The sequence below is a fragment of the Symsagittifera roscoffensis genome, chromosome 3 (genome assembly GCF_963678635.1).
Source record: "Symsagittifera roscoffensis chromosome 3, txSymRosc1.1, whole genome shotgun sequence".
Lineage (NCBI taxonomy): Eukaryota > Metazoa > Xenacoelomorpha > Acoela > Convolutidae > Symsagittifera > Symsagittifera roscoffensis.
In genome coordinates this window covers 9,152,079-9,171,154 of record NC_087064.1, presented here as the reverse complement: position 1 = coordinate 9,171,154, position 19,076 = coordinate 9,152,079, and positions in this window count along the sequence as shown.

Here is a 19,076-nt window from a genome sequence, read left to right as displayed (position 1 = left end):
TTTATTTCAGCAAATTTCCAAAGTTTAGCTATTTGTTTGTGGCAAAGCTATTTGTTTGTGGCAAAACAGCAAAGAAGATCAAAGAAAAGTAACAATGTTGCAGATTTTGCGACAAATATGATTTTGACCTGTTGCGGAATCCGCTTAAAATTTCAAATTACAATTTGGCCTCGTAATAACGAATTGGAAAGTAATCTTTATTCTTCATTTCCATTTTTTGTTTTGCTGTTTTTCAATTATTGGTTGATGTTGAATATAGACTTCATGAAATAGTCAACAGTAGCTGAAACAAACAAGACACTGAGGCGAAGCGGAGCTTCGCAACATTTACTAGGCAAAAAATACATTTCGCTACATGATAGTGAATGAAAAAAACAGACGTCAAAAAATTTTCTGAAAACAATTGTTGTCATAAATAAATTCGAAAGGCTATACTTACCATCCGTCCTGAAACACATAATGCATGAGAAGATATTCACTGTCAAAATTACTCAATTCAGTAAGCTGACTAGGCTGATATAAGATAAGATGGAACATTTTTAAATATTAGAAAAGACAAAATGAAAAAAAAAACTTAAATCATGCTTGGTAAATTTACAAATTAATCAACTTTTCAGTTATGGTAAAAAAAACCTGTTCAAAGTGGAAAACAGGCCAATAAAAACCTGCCAGATAAAAAATTTCGATTCAAAAAAACGGAAAATGAACCGACAGAAACTAGGACGACGAAAACAACGAACACGAAAAAATTCAAACTGAAAGGGGCTTTACCTAATTCATCTTAAATCATGATAACTTATTTGAATTTTCAAGAAATTGAGCATGCCAGAAATGATATTTACTATTCCTACTAAATTGGCCATTCTGCAAACAAAGTTATTTAAAAAAGTCTTATTCCCGATTGCAATACCCCTGCAATACCCCTGCTTATCGCAAGGGTAAACAATTTTAATATAAGATGGACTTTGACCCTCTTTCGGATTCGTTCTTTTGAGTCAATTTTTAGATTTTTTTTCTAATCATGCGATACAACATAAGCATGAAAAAACATAAGTCAAAAAAAATTAATTGATGAAAAAAAAGTGAACCAAAAATTTCTCGATTAAAAACTAGAGGCCCTGCTAAAGTTATTTAAAGAAGTTGTTATATTTAAGCGGCAAAAAATGTGATTTCAAAAATTGAACTATGTCCAGAAAACCTTTGTTGCTTCTCTACTCAACTTTCGCTAGGAGATATTAATTCTATTATAAAAATTAAGCAGTGTACGCTTCTGCAGGAATCATTATCGCAACCGATATTTATTCTTTCAATTGAACTTTACATCTCAAATTTGATTGAGTAAATTTTAGTAAAATAGAAAAAATTTCGAAAAAAATCTAGAAAGCAATTAAAGTTTTTTCCAAATTTATAATTTTTCATCAGCATTTGGTGTAAAGTTTGGAGTTTTCGCGGTAGTTTTCGCGTAAAGTCAAAAAGTTTGCAAACAACTGTCAGAGTATTGAAACTTCGACTTGTTTGAAGGCCATAACTTTTTTCCTAAACAAACTGGGCATAGCCAGTTACAAATTTAGGCTTTCAACGACCTGTTGTTCATATTAAATTAATGATATCAGATTTGGAAGGATAATTAGCAAGAATAGTCCAAAAAATGGTCAGCAAACCAAAAATTTGACATTTCAGAGAATCATAGGTTTTTGTGTTAAAAATAGGGCGTGGCCGCTTATGCAGAAGGGATTCGATAAACCTGTATTTTCGAGTGGACCCGAAATCTCAAATTTAGGAGAGTAGTTCTCGAGAAGATTCAGAAACTTTAAAAAAAATCAACATTTTGACTTTTTCGATGGCCATTAAGTTTGGTGTCAAAAAATTTGGGAGTAGGCGCATAAGTAAATGAGCTTCCCACAACTCGTTCTTTTAATCGAACCTACCCGTTATCTCTAGGGAACCCGTTATCTCTAGGGAACCCACAATATCAGCTTTGAGAGATTGGTTTTCGAGAAAGTCAAATAGGTTCACAAAACGGTCAAAAATCTAAAACTTGACTATTGCGAGGGCCTCAGCTTTATGTGTTAAAGAAATTTGGGCGTAGCCGCTCATGCAGGGAGCTTTCCAAAACCATTCCTTTTATTGAAACCAAAAATCAGATTTGAGAGGTCTAGTTAATGGGAAAGCGAATAACAACAAATCAAAAATATGGGCCAAGCCTTTTTCGAAGGCTGTAGACAGAGGGGTCAAGTAAAAAGAAACTAAATAAATTTCGAAATATTTTCCCATGATGAAAAAATGAAACTTGAACAAACCAACTGGTAAACATACAATCAACTTGAAATGTAGGGAGGGCAGTCTTAAAATTGTGTTCGCCTAGAAGCGGCCCAAAATTAAGTCATTAAGCCGATAAGATTAAGACAACTTATCCACGGGGGAAAGGACCAACACGAGAGCTGTACAGCTCATCACGGCGAAACGCTGTTGTGCCCCTGTTTAAGAACTACATGCATTTTTTGGGTTTTTTTTTTGGGCTGGGTAATATTGCTTCACCCTCGAGCAACGAGCACGGATCATGGTGGGCCTCGAACATCCGACCTTTCGATTGAGAGGCGGAGACGTAACCACTTCACCACCGCTCCCCAATTAGAACAATTATTCACGGGGAAAGGACCAACACAAGAGCTGTACAGCTCATCACGGCGAACCGCTGTTGTGCCCCTGTTTAAGAACTACATGCATTTTTTGGGGTTTTTTTTTGGGCTGGGTAATATTGCTTCACCCTCGAGCAACGAGCACGGATCATGGTGGGCCTCGAACATCCGACCTTTCGATTGAGAGGCGGAGACGTAACCACTTCACCACCGCTCCCCAATTAGAACAATTATCCACGGGGAAAGGACCAACACAAGAGCTGTACAGCTCATCACGGCGAACCGCTGTTGTGCCCCTGTTTAAGGACTACATGCAATTTAATAAAACATAGGCCGAAATAATTTCGGCCGAGGAATTTTTTAAGCGCAACAAAAAAGGAAATAAGGAGTCAAGGTAAGTAAATTACAAATTGTAGGAGTAATTCAAACACTAGAAGCAACATTTAAAAAATGTACGCAGCAAAAATAAAACGATTCGAAGATGTGACAACTAAGCCGACAACAGATAAGCAGACGAACAATTGGCCGACAATTTTATTTGAAACAGAATAATTCCCAAAAAAACAGGTCCTGGTCAGATTCGAATCCATGATTTTTGCCGTCCCAGGCATATTCGTTACCTCCAGGTTAAGTTGACCGGGAATGCACGGAAGTTTGAATTCATAATGAATCAAGATACAAGTGAGTCTGTTAAACAAGTTGTCAACGCGAAAAAAAAGTCCGCATTCGTTCGATAACGTTTGGTAATCGCAAGCGTATGACAAAAGGTGTTAAAAAACAACATCTCACTTGACGTCTTACGACCTTTCTTCACGTAGAGTACTTAGCATGGATAAAAACTCAGAGCCAATGATTCCTTCACTTTTTAACAAATTATGTGCTGTTCCCAAAACGTCAGGGATTTTTGAATGATCTTACAAATAATTAGAGGAACACTCATTACTTATTGAACTTATCTAAAATCACTCATAGAATTAGGACCACAAATTTAAAAAAAAAACAAGAACGAACGAACGATTCAATTAATGTCAAAACAGTCAACTTGAATGAAAAGATCGAACTATTTAATAAAAGCGGCTATTTTAAGCTTCGGAGGAAAGTACATATGATGACAATGAAATCTTAAACTCGCTCGGTATTATATATTGACACTAAATTAAATCCTTGTTCCATTAAGGTCAATTCGATCGCAAACTATAATTGATATTGAATTAAATATAATCATGAAAACATACTTAAATTATTTGACAATTCTTCTGTTAAGCACATATCATTTAAAATCAGTGATTGCTGAAGATCTTATAGTAGCAGATGAAAATGATATCTTTAAGTTGGAAACATCCATCATTAATGGTTTTCCTACATTTAATAGAAAATTCTATGTCCGACTTTTCTACTTGGGTCTCTGAGCTATTTCGGAGGTGCTATCATTGACAGACAATGGATTCTAACATGTGCATTATGTCTGAAGCATATGTCAGGTTTGTTATTTATTATCCGTTGAACAACGCTGACCAATATAAAAAAATAATAGCCGGTTGGCGTGGATTTAGCACAGAACATTCCGACTGCGCATATTTTTGTAATGAAAAAATCAAACCAAACATTTTCGATTTTTTTTTTTCAAAAGACTTTTTTTAAAGTCAGTGCGATGGGAGTCAATTAATTATACGAATGCCAAGATGAGCATAGAAAGCAAACACACGTAAAATGAGACCACGGCCACCAAGCCGAAAAATTATTTAGAATTTAAAATAGAACTGCCTCGGCTTGGTGGCTTACCAAGCCGAGCAGTAAGCCACCAAGGCGCAAATAATTTTTCGGCTTAATGGCTTACAAAAACTTTTTGTGGGTCTCGACGAAAGGATCTCAATTAGAATAAAACTTGGAAAACTGTCAGCGTTGAATGAGCGTCCAAGAAAAAATATAAAGCGGTGATTAAGCCGACCGAAAACACTTGGATAGACGCCCCGTTGAGCTGAAAAAATTATTAACACAAAAAATAGCTGAAAATTTTTGAACACCGAAGCTTTAAATAAATCTTCATCCGCGAAGCACAAACGCGCTTAAAATCTATTATCAACCTTTAAAAGATGCAATATGAGGTTTATATGCCAATATAACACCAGCTTAAACTATTCAAAAACCAATAAGCACAAAAAAACGCAAAATTATAGTAAACGGATCTGTTAAATTGACAAATAATCGATTGCTAATACAGCTACTCAAGAGTGCTTCATCATCATCATCATCATCATATGTTATTTCGACACCAATTTCTTGAATTCAAAGGTGTTTGAGTTTAATTAAAAACCAGTTTTGTCGTATAAATAATCAGTCGCTCCGCTAAAGATGAGTTCGTTTCTGTCGATAGCCGTACCCACTCTAAAATGAGCTGGGATTTAAACAGAAAATGTTCTTTGAAGATGGTTAAAAATCGGACCCGCTCTAAAATGAGCTGGGCGTTTCATCGTGCTGTAACAGCAACAAATAACTCAGTAATTTAAATTGATTTTCAAGAAATTGAGTTTTTTAGCAAGTTAATGTAGCGCACGTGCAATTACGAATGATTAAGTAGTTAAGCAAGTTGTTAACTCTGAAAACAGTCTGAAACCCAGAAAAATACGATGGCGTAAAATATTAGATAAAATAAAACATTCAGTTACTGTGTGACAGTATTGTCAATAATCGAGTCTCAGACCGGAAAGTCTCAGTCTGGGTAAACTAGTCTGAAAAACACCAGCTTTCTTGCGAAACTTCTCAGATATTTCTCTTTCGCAACTAACTCACTGCGAGCTTTCTTTGAGGCACTGAAATAACCTGAGAAAAATAACCTTTTTTATAGTTCCTTCCTACTCTTTCGAGAGCTGTCGGAACAAGAGTCGTGGGTTGCTGAATAAGCAGGATAGGAAGTTGTATCTGCAGTTAATTTTACCCAAATTATATGTAAATACAGAGTAAAACATAATGACATAGTGTCGAAAACGTTTTGCCATAGATGTTTTTCCCTGAGATCATATATGTAAATAATTGAAAAGTTGAAGTTTCTCCTCTCCCGCGAACATCATTTTTATGGCTATGCGAGTCGTTTTACTAGGTTAAGTATGACAAACAAATATGTTTTCTTGGCGAAATTAGTCAGTATTTCAATTTTTAAACCAATCGAACAATTCAGAGATCAGGGTCTAACTCCAGACTACTTTTACTTTTCACTAGAATTTGTTTTCGTAAAAACAAGTCTTTTAATTGAAGGCATATTGTATTCGAGTTCAATCATCATATTTATAAAACCGAGTCAAACACGCACTTGCGAAACTGATTGGCGTAATGAAATAAAATAAATCCACATTGTTTTGAAAATTTTGTTATACAAAAAGCATAATTATAAAAAAAAATTAACAAATTGCTGTTAAATTGACTTTAAAAATATTTACACCAAAAAAACTGCTAGTAGCATGAACAAGATAGTCAACACTGCTTAATTTCAATCAAAGACAGCAAGTCGAAAAATGGGGAAACGCTATCATAATGTATTCAATTGTCGAGAACTTTATTTTGACGTAACTCAAAGCCGTTTGCAGGAAAAACTACGGCAAACCACTTCCAGTAGACAGCCGTGTAGGTGAGACGAAAAATAGCAGAAAAAAGTCAGATACAAAATGGCAGTACAATCAAAAGTTATTCAAAATTATGCACAATCCAGCATTTCTCTAACACACTGATGACTCATAAAGCATATTTGACGAATTATTCAGGCAAAGAAATCATTTATGAAGGGAAAAACGTCGTTTTCTTAAAGCAACAAAATAATTTCAAACAATTTCATAATAGCAAAGTTTAAAAAACGTTCCATTCATTGCTAACAAACGACTGAGAAAAAATGAGGTGACACATAAAATTCAAAAAAATCTTACATCAAAACACGTACAGATACACGAACAAGGATTGCAAGTAACTGTGCAAAAAGCACTGAATGTTCCAACCACATAAAATAACAAACATAAAACTCTTCAAATTATAATGTTTTCCATATTAGTATCTTCTTGTAGAAGAGGAGAGAACACTTTATTGACTGGACATAGCAGCCGCAGCATCAAAACAGTTGTTTATAAATTAAATGAATTAAAATCAAAATATTTCTGGTTTCTCTGATTTGAGAGTGAAAACTATTCTCAAAAATTGTTAGAGATCAACAAGTAATCCCAAGTGGTCGGTAGTTTTTTGTGTGAATCGGGTCAGCTTTTTTGAATAATGGTTTATAAATTTTTCAATTCGATGGGGAGTCATTCTCATCTATACAGGCGTTAATTACGAAAATTAGGTGTGGTCCGATTATTGATCAGCCAATTGATAAATATATTGGCGCCAAATATGTCGGCAAGGGGTCGAATCGCCTCGAATCCTGAAAAGCAAACGCCACCCCACCCCACAACCCCCCATCCCCCCCCCCCTAAATCCGCCCCTGCTTTGGTTCTGTAGCGGATTTAGGGGGGGGGTCGAATCCCTTTTTTGAAAATTCCCCTCGAGAATTTCCTCTTCTTTGGTTGTTGATGGGGTCAAATCCCTGTAGTAGTCGGACTTTTGCTGTTAATTAATTCAATGAGAGTAAAAGTATTAGCCAATCAAATCTCTTAAAAATGTTCGGAACTTTGTTAGCTATAACAGGCTGCAAAATTTTTTGTCCAATCAAAATGCGCCTCAATTTAGTGAACAGTTTTCTGATTTAATTTAAATAAAACCGGAGGTATTTAGTTTTTTCGGCTATCCGGGAATGCGGCTCCGTGGGTACGCACCACTGAGAACTGTAACATTCGCCCGGAAGATACATATCGACGGATAACAAAACTAAGTCTTAAGACGACTGGCTAGCGTCTAAACAGAGCTTTGCATGTTTTTCACCGTCTCTACCAAGCCAGTACTTTTCGGTGGTCTTTCTTACATCAGGCTGACAAAAACGTTACTGTTCTCCGGCTTCGACCAGAACGCTCAAATTAACTGAATTACATGCAAAAATAGTGAGCTCATGGCTGGGTCTCAGTATCCCCAGACCACGAGGTCACTCCTAAAAACAGGGCTACTACTTATTATATTACTATTGTTTTTGTTCAGTAGATAAAAATCATCATCTCCATCGAAGATGGATCAACCCTTTCCCCCAACTCCTAGCTTCTCATCCTTATCAAAATGAATCCAGTTGTTAATTAAATTCAATTCAGGACATGACAAGAAGCTAAAAGTTTATATAAAAGGCTAAAAGTTCCAGTCCCGAAACCCTTCCAGATTCTTGAATCCAGTGAATCAAGCTCCTTAAGTTCAATTTCACGCCAATCCGGAAGGCTGGTTCTCACCCTTCACCGTTGTTGGCAACGGCCTTGCAACTATTGTAGCAGCACAATAGTTGCAACTTGGAACGTTCTCTGCTATTGTAGTTCGTTGTCGTTTTTCTTCAATCTCGATTTTCGTTCTGTTCGCAATCGCAGATAAAAGTTGTTCTGTTTTTTCTTGCTCTTTTAGCTAAAAATGGCCGTTTCTGACGTTTCTCAGAAATATGACGTCATAATTCGAATTTTTAAAAATTAGAATTCCAGAATCTTCTAGCCTTCACCGTTTGGCTAATCGTTCAAATAACGTCCTTATCCGTTCTAAATCGCCAATCCGGAAGGCTCACTGTTAAAATCCTGAATTCTGCAGAGACTGCATTTTGGCCATTCTGGTCGAATGTCACATACTCCCCGGACAGTCCGGTCAATGTCCTCATTGAATCGCGCAATGTTCTAAATGGTTACAGTGTCATCGAACAGAATTTACAAAAAGCACGAAATTACTTTTACCCACGTCACATCGACTCACTGCAGAATATAAATGGCATCATACTACATCACTATAGCCTTCAAATTCTTTCATTAATCTGCACATTGAGGATATGACTTAAGATAAAACATATTTTCAGACTTCCAGTGTCAATATCCCGATTGAAACTTTTTCTCCTAGATTTAAAAGGTCTTGGCTTGCAGGACAGTCCTGCCAGCCAACAAGCTAAAATTATCCTACTATGCTCCTTCCCTTCGGAAATCTTGCTTGTCTATTGTCCTGAGTATTAAAACTAAGAAACTTTGTGGTTAGAAAGAACAATGCAACAACCTCCCTCCTCAAGAAGTTACTCAAGTTTTTCATGTCACCACAAAGTTGTCAGTCTTCCTAAGTGATTAAAAACAATCATGCAGGCTGGAATATTTAAATATACTCTTCCCTCAAGCCTTTCTAAATAAATAATAAGTGAGTGTCTCTAAAGCCACTTCAACTAAAACCAAAATGCAAATTTATAAATGCAACAATTTCCAAACTCAACTTAAATGTTTCAGTTTTCAATTACAACTTGGTTGCTTGGTTTCTCACTTGAGTTTTTCACACACATAAAACAATTCTGAGTTTTAACGGTTCTTCATCATCCCTTTGTTCTCTTCTTTTTTTGTCGTTTAGAAGTTCTAAAACTCCTAAATTCTTCTAATTTTCTTTCTTGTTGCCTCTTGTTTTCTCGACCATTCGTCAATGCTCCATTTCCTCCTCCTGTGACGCTGACTCTGCACTCTCGGTCTCCGTGTCTTGTAGCACGTCATTGACTATCCTGACGCTGTTGGAAGCCGTCCTCCAACACTTCTGCTCTTCCACCCTCTGTTTACAGCAAGGTAGGGGATCCACGTTTGATTCTCTGTTTCTACAGAAGCTGTTGTGGAGACACAACGTCACGTTTCTCTCCAAATCTTCTTTCAGCATCTCTGCCTTCTCATTTCCACTACGCTCGCTCGTCCTGGAAATTCTTTTCACAGCGGTGGTCACTGCATTCCGATGGGTCACGAAAGCTCGCTTGAAAGCTCCTGCCCCAATGTCCAGCTGATATTCACTGTACACTCTGCCATGTTTCGACATATGCTTTTTCGCATACTCGTACAACCATGCAGTCATGTTAGCTCTGAACCATGGCATCAATCGTTTTCTTGCCCATATCTTCTTCACTTCCATCGGAATGTTTAGAACTTTGCACATTGTCTCAAAAAGATCTAAATCTTTTAGACAATCTAATTTCTGCAATTGTTCTCTCGTCGGTGCTTCCTGTCCATTATTTTCTCTCACATGAGCTTCCAGCCATCGTATCGCCATCATAACTCCCACTATCACTATTGTTATGGGCTGTGATGAATCTGGTAAACCCATGGAGAGCAGCTCTCCAGAGTCCCAGATCAACACCAGATTACTACGCTTGGGATACCACCAGGTCTGCAGCAAGCAGTGGCAAGGAAACTCATCATGCGTCAACATGATGCTCCTCCAATTACGTTTTCCCGAAGCTTCCAGCAATGGTTCCACTTCCATCATCACTCGGTGGATTTCATCATTCTCATCTACTGCATTGTAATCTGTGACAGTTGATCCTCTCTGTTTCTGTTTTTCAAAGTCACTGAAGTTCCCGCTCACATATCCCATGAATTTCTTTCCTAGTATTGACTCCAACTCTTCTTTGGTTCTTTCTGGAACTGCTGAGAAAATCTTACACAGTAACTCGTAAGACTTTTCAGACATTCTTGCCAACCTCACGCACTTCGGCACTGAAAAAGCTTGATCCACGATCGTTCTTGTGCTCTTCACGTCCACAGCCACGAAATGTACAGGGTATCTGCTCTTGCACATTGGAGCCAACGTTGAACCCACCAAATATCGTGCTCCTGATGGTCTACAATAAGTTTCGCTGTGTCTGATGTTCATCTCCGTTTCGATTGCTTCCCTCCATTTTCCTATATACTTCTGCTCAGTCTGCAGAACTCCTGGGAATACCTCTACGCTGATGGCTGTGACCATCTCATGTTTCTGTTCTAGATTCAATAGTGACTCTAAAGAACCAAACATGCTGTAGAATCCTAGTGCTGTCACTAGATTCACATCGGTTCCTCCATGGCAATCTGCTATCAGTTCCGTTTCCGTTCTTGCTTTCATCACTACATTTCTAAACAATACCGTCAACTGCTTGTGTTGTTTCTCCAGGGTTTTCACACAGTCTAGACTTCCACAAACGTGACCCTCTAGTCCACAGACTTCCGCCAGACAGCTACCAGGTTTGACCCAGTCTTCTGGTCCCCAGCCAGGCAACTCCACTCTATCTTCTCCGTTGCTCTTAGAGGCTGTTATCATCACATTATATATGATGTTGAGGTCACGCAGGTTACAGTCCACATTCAGTTCCCTCTGTACGTCCTGTGTCGCCCGTAATATTGAGTCAGCGTTGGGACTAGGACACCATGATGGCTTCATCAATTCCCACACTGCCATCAAGCTCGTTCTCAGTAATTCATCTGAGAATCCCAACCCAAATTCCACTCTCTTGTCGGATTTTGGTACTGAAGGTGCAGTCACCTCTTCTTCCAAGACCAGTCCCAATTTGGCCTGTGGATTGTTAACGCTCTTAGTCGTCACAATTCTGGACGTCCAGAATCTTAGTAACACCGCCTGCTCGTAATCAAAGAAGCAATCACGTATGTCTTCACTCAGGAAAGGATTGTATGCTATCCCTATAATCCCGGACACATAGCTATAGGACTTCTTCTTGATCGGTCCACAGTATTCACTGGATTTTGGCAATGCTCCCATAGATTCTTTAGTGAGCCTCAACTCCTTGTTTGAGAATCTCCTGATCTCGTCTATCTTTTTCATGGGTTCCAGTTCTTCAGGTTCTTTCATGTTCACCCTCATCGGTTTACTTTGCTGCATATCCAGCATTGCTAGTAAGAACATGGCTTTCGTTCGCTCATCGCCTTCCTTCAACATTTTAACACAAGTGCTTAATGCAGGTACTGAAATCTGCTCTATCAGGAATCGAATGAAACAGAGAGCGTCTCTCCGCTTTGCACACGCTACTGCTGCTCCCTCCTGGACTATCAGATCCCTCAGATTCGTCATAAGGAAAACTTTTTCCTCCTTTGATCTCTTCCTTTCTCCCGAATCATATTCTTCGCTAGTCAGTCCCATCATGCACCAGGCGAGCCTGAGTTGTAATTCTGTCCTTACGTAAGGTACTGCCACGAGAGCATGTATTCTTGGCGTAGTCCTCATTTCCTCTTCGAAATACCTCAATACTACTGCTTTCCATGGAAGGCTCACCAACTGCTCGATCGTCTCCGCCTGTACGTCAGACGACGCCAAAGTTCCGTACGCCTTCTGCTTGAGGGTGGTGCCTTGCAACATTGTTTCCAGATAACCCTCCATGGCTTTTTCCTCTTCCAGGGCCATTACATGCCCTCTAGCCGAGTTTCGGTATTCCAACATCTCCATGTATCCACCGGTGGGTTCATCTATCGACACTGTCTCAGACACTGTCAGTCTGTTGTATTCCACTGGTGTTAGTTGTCCTGCAACACTTCCCTTTCCATGATTCATTGGAGATGGCTTGAAGTCCCTCATTTTACTCTCTCCACATTGACTGAGTATTTCCATTTCTAAAGTCGCTCCAGTCAGAGTGCGGTCACTCCTTTTGGATTTATAACCGGTTGACTTTAACCCCGCCATGAGAATGGGTGGCACCATCGCTATATCAGTTAATATTCTATCTGTGCCAGACAATTGGTAATCACCTTGCCCCAAATCCATGACTTCCTCAACTCGTTTTCTTTTCGCTGAGTTACCAGCTTTCATCGATATTTCCGAATCCACTTTCGTCTTTCCAATCCTCCTCGGCATCACTCTGCTGCCTAACTTCATTTTCATCGCATTGATTTTATCAATCACCATTTTCGATCGCATCGTTCCTCTCCTGGTCCTTGACAGGTACACCACCTCTCCTTCATTGTCCTGCGGTGTCATCTTGATGGGAGAATTCGCTTCACTCTCATCAGTGGCTGAGTCGATCAATAACTCACTCAGTCTCCCTTCACACTCATCAAGCTTGTCAAGTACTTCTCTCACCAAGGGTTGATTGAGACCTGTTTTGAGAATGGACTGGGTCCCATAGCTCTGAATCACAGTCCAGACTTCTTCCATGAACGCCACTCTGTCCAGCTTACATCCCGTCCTACTCTCGTGGTCTCGGTGATGTACTTCCCATTCTTCTTCGGGTAGCGTTCCCAAGAAAGGTACTCTGGCTGAGGCCTCTATTCTTCTCCTCCGAGGTGATTCCATGAGGATTCTCTGATCGTTATTTCTTGTATTGCCAGGAGAGCTGCTCTCCGGCAAATTCCGTTTCATCTCCTCAAAGGCTGACGGAGGTTCCAGTGTCGAGATGCCTTCATCCGCTGGCTCAGTCGTTTCCAACGTGTCTGCATTATTCTCAAGATCACTGAAGATATTGAAATCCAGGCTGGATGTTCCTCCTGTCGATGCCCTGTCGTCCTCCCCACCAGCTTGATCTTGTTGCATGGGTTCTTCCGTCTGACGGTTTCCACCCTCTCCGTCATCTCCTTCTGACTTGTCCCCATTCGAGTTCGATGGTCCTTGTTTGTCATCATCAGCTTCTTCCTGGAATCTCGGTATGAGCAATGTACCGGCTGATTTATCTTCCTCTTCTCCATGGACCACTTTAGTTTCTTCGCAGCCGAAGGGTGCTAGGAAAATTCTCGTCTGCAATATTCCCGCAACTTTCATCTCTTTTCTCACACTAGTCAGGATTACTGAGGCTTCAGGCAATTCAGTCCTGCCTCTCATCCTCATTGGAGCTGAGCCTAGTCGTCTCCATTCCTCATCAAATCCTTCAGGCTTGGGAGTAGCGGCGCTGCTTATTCGCCTTCTCGTCGCTTGATCCGTGTACGCAAATCGTGTGTACTGTAACACGGCGGCATTTCTCCCCACGAAGTATGGATCCATCGTCGCCGAGAAATTTCCTACTCTCCTTTCATTGGTTTCGAATGCTCTCAACCTAGGAGTTTGTACTACGGAGACTGCTCCGAGCAACATCCTTCTTATCAGAGGGAATTCGGGGATTGCTTCGGGTAGCTTCTTGTAATCGCCCCAGTCCTTCGTCTCTTCTCTCACCTTGTGATACGCTGCTGTGAGACGAGGCACTCTGGTCATTTCGCCATTCGTTTTGTCATAGGGCCTCAGATTCCAAAGCTTTGGAAACACCTCGATGTGCCCTCTTTCTACTTCTCCCATGCGGTCACAGAAGTGATTGTCAAAATTGATGACTGTCATCTCTGGCTCCGATATTTTCGCAAATAACAGATCTTCACTCATGAGCTCTCGCAATGCGTGCTGCTCACACCAGTTCAGTGTACTACCGTCCACTGCCGATATGAGGTTCAGGTGCAACACCGACCTCCTATATGCTTCCACTTTAACGTCAGGGAACGCAAAGGTGACTGCTGGTCCATAGATCACTGTCACGAACTCCGTGACTCCTCTGATCAGTGCCAAGGGATCGATTCTCATAGCTAAGCTCAAATCTGTTAACAGCGGCATGCCTCCAACATGTCGTCTAACATCTTCCTCTCTTTCAATTGTCTCGTCTTCTCCGGTTCCAAAGCGATTTTGCTGCAAGAGATACTGGATAAGAGTGTGTCTCAGGTCTCTTATCTTGTTCCACGAGTCTGTGGATTTCTTCATATCCAGATTCCTCACTCTCTCTTTCATCTGCTCTGGACAACGTGCCAGTTTCATCAGCCCTCCCAAGTTTCCGTGGGTTATTGCGATCAACGTCAAAAGTCCATCTAGTCGCAGGTTCTGTATTCCATCCGTAAGCAGTATCACCGGTCCTTTCACGAAATTCTCCGCTCCAAATGTTACAAACAGGGCTATTAATTCCACTATCGATACTTTCACTACCGCTTGGAGGAATTCCTTTATCAAGTAGTGCGAGACTTTCGGGTAGACTTTTGCCAAGAAGGACGCGGTCCATCCGGCTCCCAACCCTTCTAGCATGCTGTCTGTCCTTTCAAATCCCTCCTGTCCTTTCACTTCCTGGGTCCAGAAGGTTTCCAGAGTAATCTGACACATTCTGTTCACGAACTCAGCTGTCTTTTCTCCGGCATTTTCCGCCAGGTTCACCTCCTTCAACAAGTAGGCGTATATCTTAGTGATCATTACTGGGCCTTGCTGAAAAGCATCTGCACCCAATGCCGCTACTCTCGGATTCAGGTGTAGCCACTGGTTTGCTTCCGGCTTGGTTCTCAGCACCATCGCTTCCAGATGAGCTCTCGTCTCCAGTGAATTCTTTCTTCTCGTGTCTTCACTCGCCACTTCCATTGCTCGGAACCACAAGTCGTTGGACATTGCCGTAATCACTCGATGGTCGTCATCTATTCCTGGTTTGAGTTTGAGTTGCCGACTGAAGTTGGACAGTTCCAACCCCAGCACTTCGTCCAACACCAACATGTGTAGCGCGTGGTCCTTGAACCCTCTCATCGCGTTTGAGATATCTGACCATACTGCAGGCAGTTCAGCCTTAAGTGGCCTCAGGTTCTCCATTTCTATCATGCGATTCGGGGCTGATATGATCACATCATATTTTCCCTCCGAAAGTAAGGCTACCATTGCATACACAAATTTCAGTCCATCCGGGAGATATGCATATCCCGGAGACAACGCAAATACTACTCTCAACGCCACTTTGTTGAATGTTCCCTCCTTTGTCGCGTCTACCACTTCACCCATTGACTCCAGGATGTCTTTTATCGCGGGCCATACTGCGTTTTCTGCTGTTGCAGGATCTCTGAGCCTGCTCAGAAAACCTCTACTGTGTAGATGGTCATTGATGCCAGCAAACACAATCGTTATCGGGTTCATTTCTGTCTGCCTTTGTACCCCTATAGCCAATGACACTGATTGCAATAGGTCTAGGTCAACTGCGGCCAGCATTATGACGTCCGGCCAAAACAAAGACTTAGAGGTGTACACGAACTCTGAATTCGCTACTACCATGATCTTGGCCTTTCTCATTTCTGCTTTGTCGTAGGCGGCGAAGATGCTCTCATCTTTCTTTATTGCTGTCAATCCGCCATATCTCTGGGCATCACCATCTTGGTTCACTTGTTTTGGGTATACTCTCTCCTTCACATGACTAGGTGGTGTCGTCAGTTGCTTGAATATCTTCACGTGTTGTCCAATTGGCGCTCTCGCCGTCAGGAATCTTCCTGGCCTTTCCTCACGATTCCTCTCCTCATGGTTCAATCTGACATCCTGCAACGGTCTTGCATTCACAGGTCCCATTTTGTTATTGGAGGGCAGTCCTTCCAAGTCAGCAAATCTTAAGGCTGTCGTGGAGCTGAAATTTATGCTAGCGGCTATCAACCAGTCTACGCCGGTTATTGAGTATAATCTGCTGACGGATAGCGTCGCTCCATTTAGCATCCTCCTTGCATCTTCGATGAAGCTTACTTTCTGCAGGTCCAGCTTCATCAGTTCTTCTTTGTATATGTGCCAGGGAGACGGCATGGGTCTAGACCATAACAATGAGCCTCTGTTCGGTCTCTCTTCTCGACTGCTACTCGTTGTCTCCGATCTAGTGTCTGATCTGGACGTGCCTGCTACTCCTTCGTTTGGTTGGTTGACGGGTCCTATCCTTCTCCTAGGATGAATTGTCCTCCTCGTCGGTGCTTCTCCCAACCGATCCTGCACGTCAGTTCTTCGACCTGATTCGCTGGAGCTTTGTTGCCGGTAATTTATTGCGGCTGGGACTGTACCCAAACGCGTTTCCAGGTTAGGAGGCACAAAGGTAGTGATCACCGTATCATTCACCGTTCCCTCTTCCTTCAGTACTCCTGTGTCAGAGAGTTCTGCTTCTAACTCGTCCAACCGTTCTTGGAAGACTCGATTCAACCAAGCTTGTCCCTCGATTGTGTCAAAGTGGATGCCATCCGAAGTCAGTCTGGCTTGCTCCATGGCTCTCAATTCGTGTTCAATGTCCATAAGGATCATTCTTCCGGCATTTCGATTTGCTAGGTTTCTTATGATGTTGTTCCATCTCATGACTCCCTCGTTGTGCCTTCTTCCTGATGCTGTCAGGTTTCTTGCGTTCATTGGCACCGTGCAAACGGTCAGTACCGCGCAACTGAACTTCTGCCAGAGAGTGGTGAACAAACACACCATCATTGATTCCCACTGTGCTTCCTGCTCGTCTGATCCTCTGGAGATATCATTCGTCCCAACTAATATCATCACACTGGGTATCCTCCCGGGATTCATCAGCTCCACCATCCGGTATAATTGGGCAATTGTCGCGCCTCCAAAGGCCATCACCGTGGTGACCCATGAGGTCCTCAAATTCGTTAGCACTCGGACTAAGCTGTCTCCCAATATCAGGTGAGATGTCCCGAGTGGTGGTTGCTGCAGGTTCACAGCCGGGCTCCAGGTAGCTCGATTGAAGCAGGCTCTCGGATCTGTCTCCGGAACTCCCGTGAAATTATACTTTAATTGATTATTCTTCTGCACGTCCATTACACGAGACACTTTCTTCGCTGGCATCTTCCTTACTTTTCTCTCTGTGATCTTCGAACTCCCCCTGAGTGGCGTCACGTCACTTATCCCTTGTCTGATTATTGTCTGGGAGAGTTCTACTCTGCCCGTATCGTCAATCGTTCCATAGGGTGCAGTCACCCCGGAACCTGGTGCATTCTTGTTAGCGACCAATCGTCCAGCGGTCTCTATCAGTTTTCTCACTGTCTGTTCTACGACGGGATCACCCAAGGTGTCACTAGGATCCGGGATTGTTACTCGGTTCGTCTCTGCTGGAAGCCGTGTCTCCGTTGTTTGACTCATTTCTCGAGGTGTCAAGAGCTCCATCGGGGACTGCCCACGAGGAATATCCCTTGCAGGTATCACTTTCTCAATGGACGTCGTCAACGCCACCTGCTCCGATCGCTCTTTGTATTCCTGCCTTAAGCGTTCGATCTCTTGACCCTGCTTTTTGTTGCAGTCTTCAAACAACTTTCTCCACATGTCCCGGTCTTCCTCCATCGCCAGCATGGTCTTCGTCATATCGTCTAACTCCTTCTTCGTACTTCTCAACTGATCGTTCATCTCGTCCAGATCTTGTATGGTTTGGTTCGTCTGAACCTTCTGTGTTACTCTCGCCCCTTTTGGTGGCACAGCTACTCTCAGTGGTGAACCAGACGAGGTCGCCTCACTGTTCATCTCCTGATGCATTCTCGTCAGCCCAGGTTTGGGCTTGGAGGGCATTGGCATCTCACCTGGTTGGTAAGTCCTAGAACTTCCCAACCCAGGCTCATTCGCCAAGTCACTCCCTGAGAGAGCCCCGTTTCTCCACCTCATCACTCTCATGTTCGGGCGGTCTAGTACTCCTCTTTCTCCATATGCTGCCATCAACAGGACTTCCGTGGGGCGGTCCCCACGGTTGTCGTGCCCCAAGATGTTAATCAGGGCGGTCAGCAACATGACCACCTCTGGGTCCTCCAGAGCGAAGTCTCGTTCGATCAGCCGACGATAGATCGCATCTACCATCGGTCCTACATATGCCTCTGCCAGGTCCATCAATTCATCCAGGTTGAAATTATCCATACTGTTCTTCTCCAAATTTAATTTGATTTCGATTTCAAGTTTTGACTCAAGTGAGCAATTAAATGATCAATCAGGATCTAGAAAAGAAATCACGAATGTCACACCTGTCAATTTCACCTTAACATACATCGTTAAAATTTGCTTAAAGACAGTTCAGATAAAAAGATATTTATCCTAAAATTTATTAAAATCAATTGGTTTCTAAAATTTTGGAATTCGACCTAAGATTGGACAGTCCAAACTTTGGATCTATTCCCAAGATCGTCATTTAGTTGTTCATGGTCACTAACCCCTACTTACCCATGATCTTAATAACCTAACACATAACATAACCTAACATAACACACATATCACATATTACATGCAACTTGGTCCTTTGGCCTAACACCCTCTCGCACATCATTCAGCCTATACTTAAGTAATATTTCTTATGTAGATATACTTGTATGTTCGTATCAGAGAATATCACGTGTACAAGCGCGTACAATTCCCGAGGATGCAGTCTTCCTCTATTTGGATCGTACACTGGAAGCGAAAGCTCTTTCACGTCCATTTCCACAAGGAAGTCCCTCAGCCTCGTCAAAGACAAGACTAGATTTTCTGGGTCCACGTGTTGCTTCTCTGTCGCCCTCGTTACCAGGAAGCATAAGTACTTTCCCGGTATTTGCGACACCGCCGGGGGTAAGGCTGCTACGCCCCCTATCCCTGGTCTTTGCTTCCAAAGGAATTCCACGTTTTTATATTCCCTCTTAAAATCTGCCGCTAGCGCCGTCCTAAAACTCATGTCTGCGGTGATAGCTACCGCACATGTTCTGTTTGTGAGTATGAAATCACTGTCTGTTAGTATTATGTTACTCGAATATTCATTTGGTAAATTAAAATATGACTCAACTACCCTGCCTATGTCAGGTTTCTTAGGTTCTTCACCTGTTTCTGCTTCTAAGT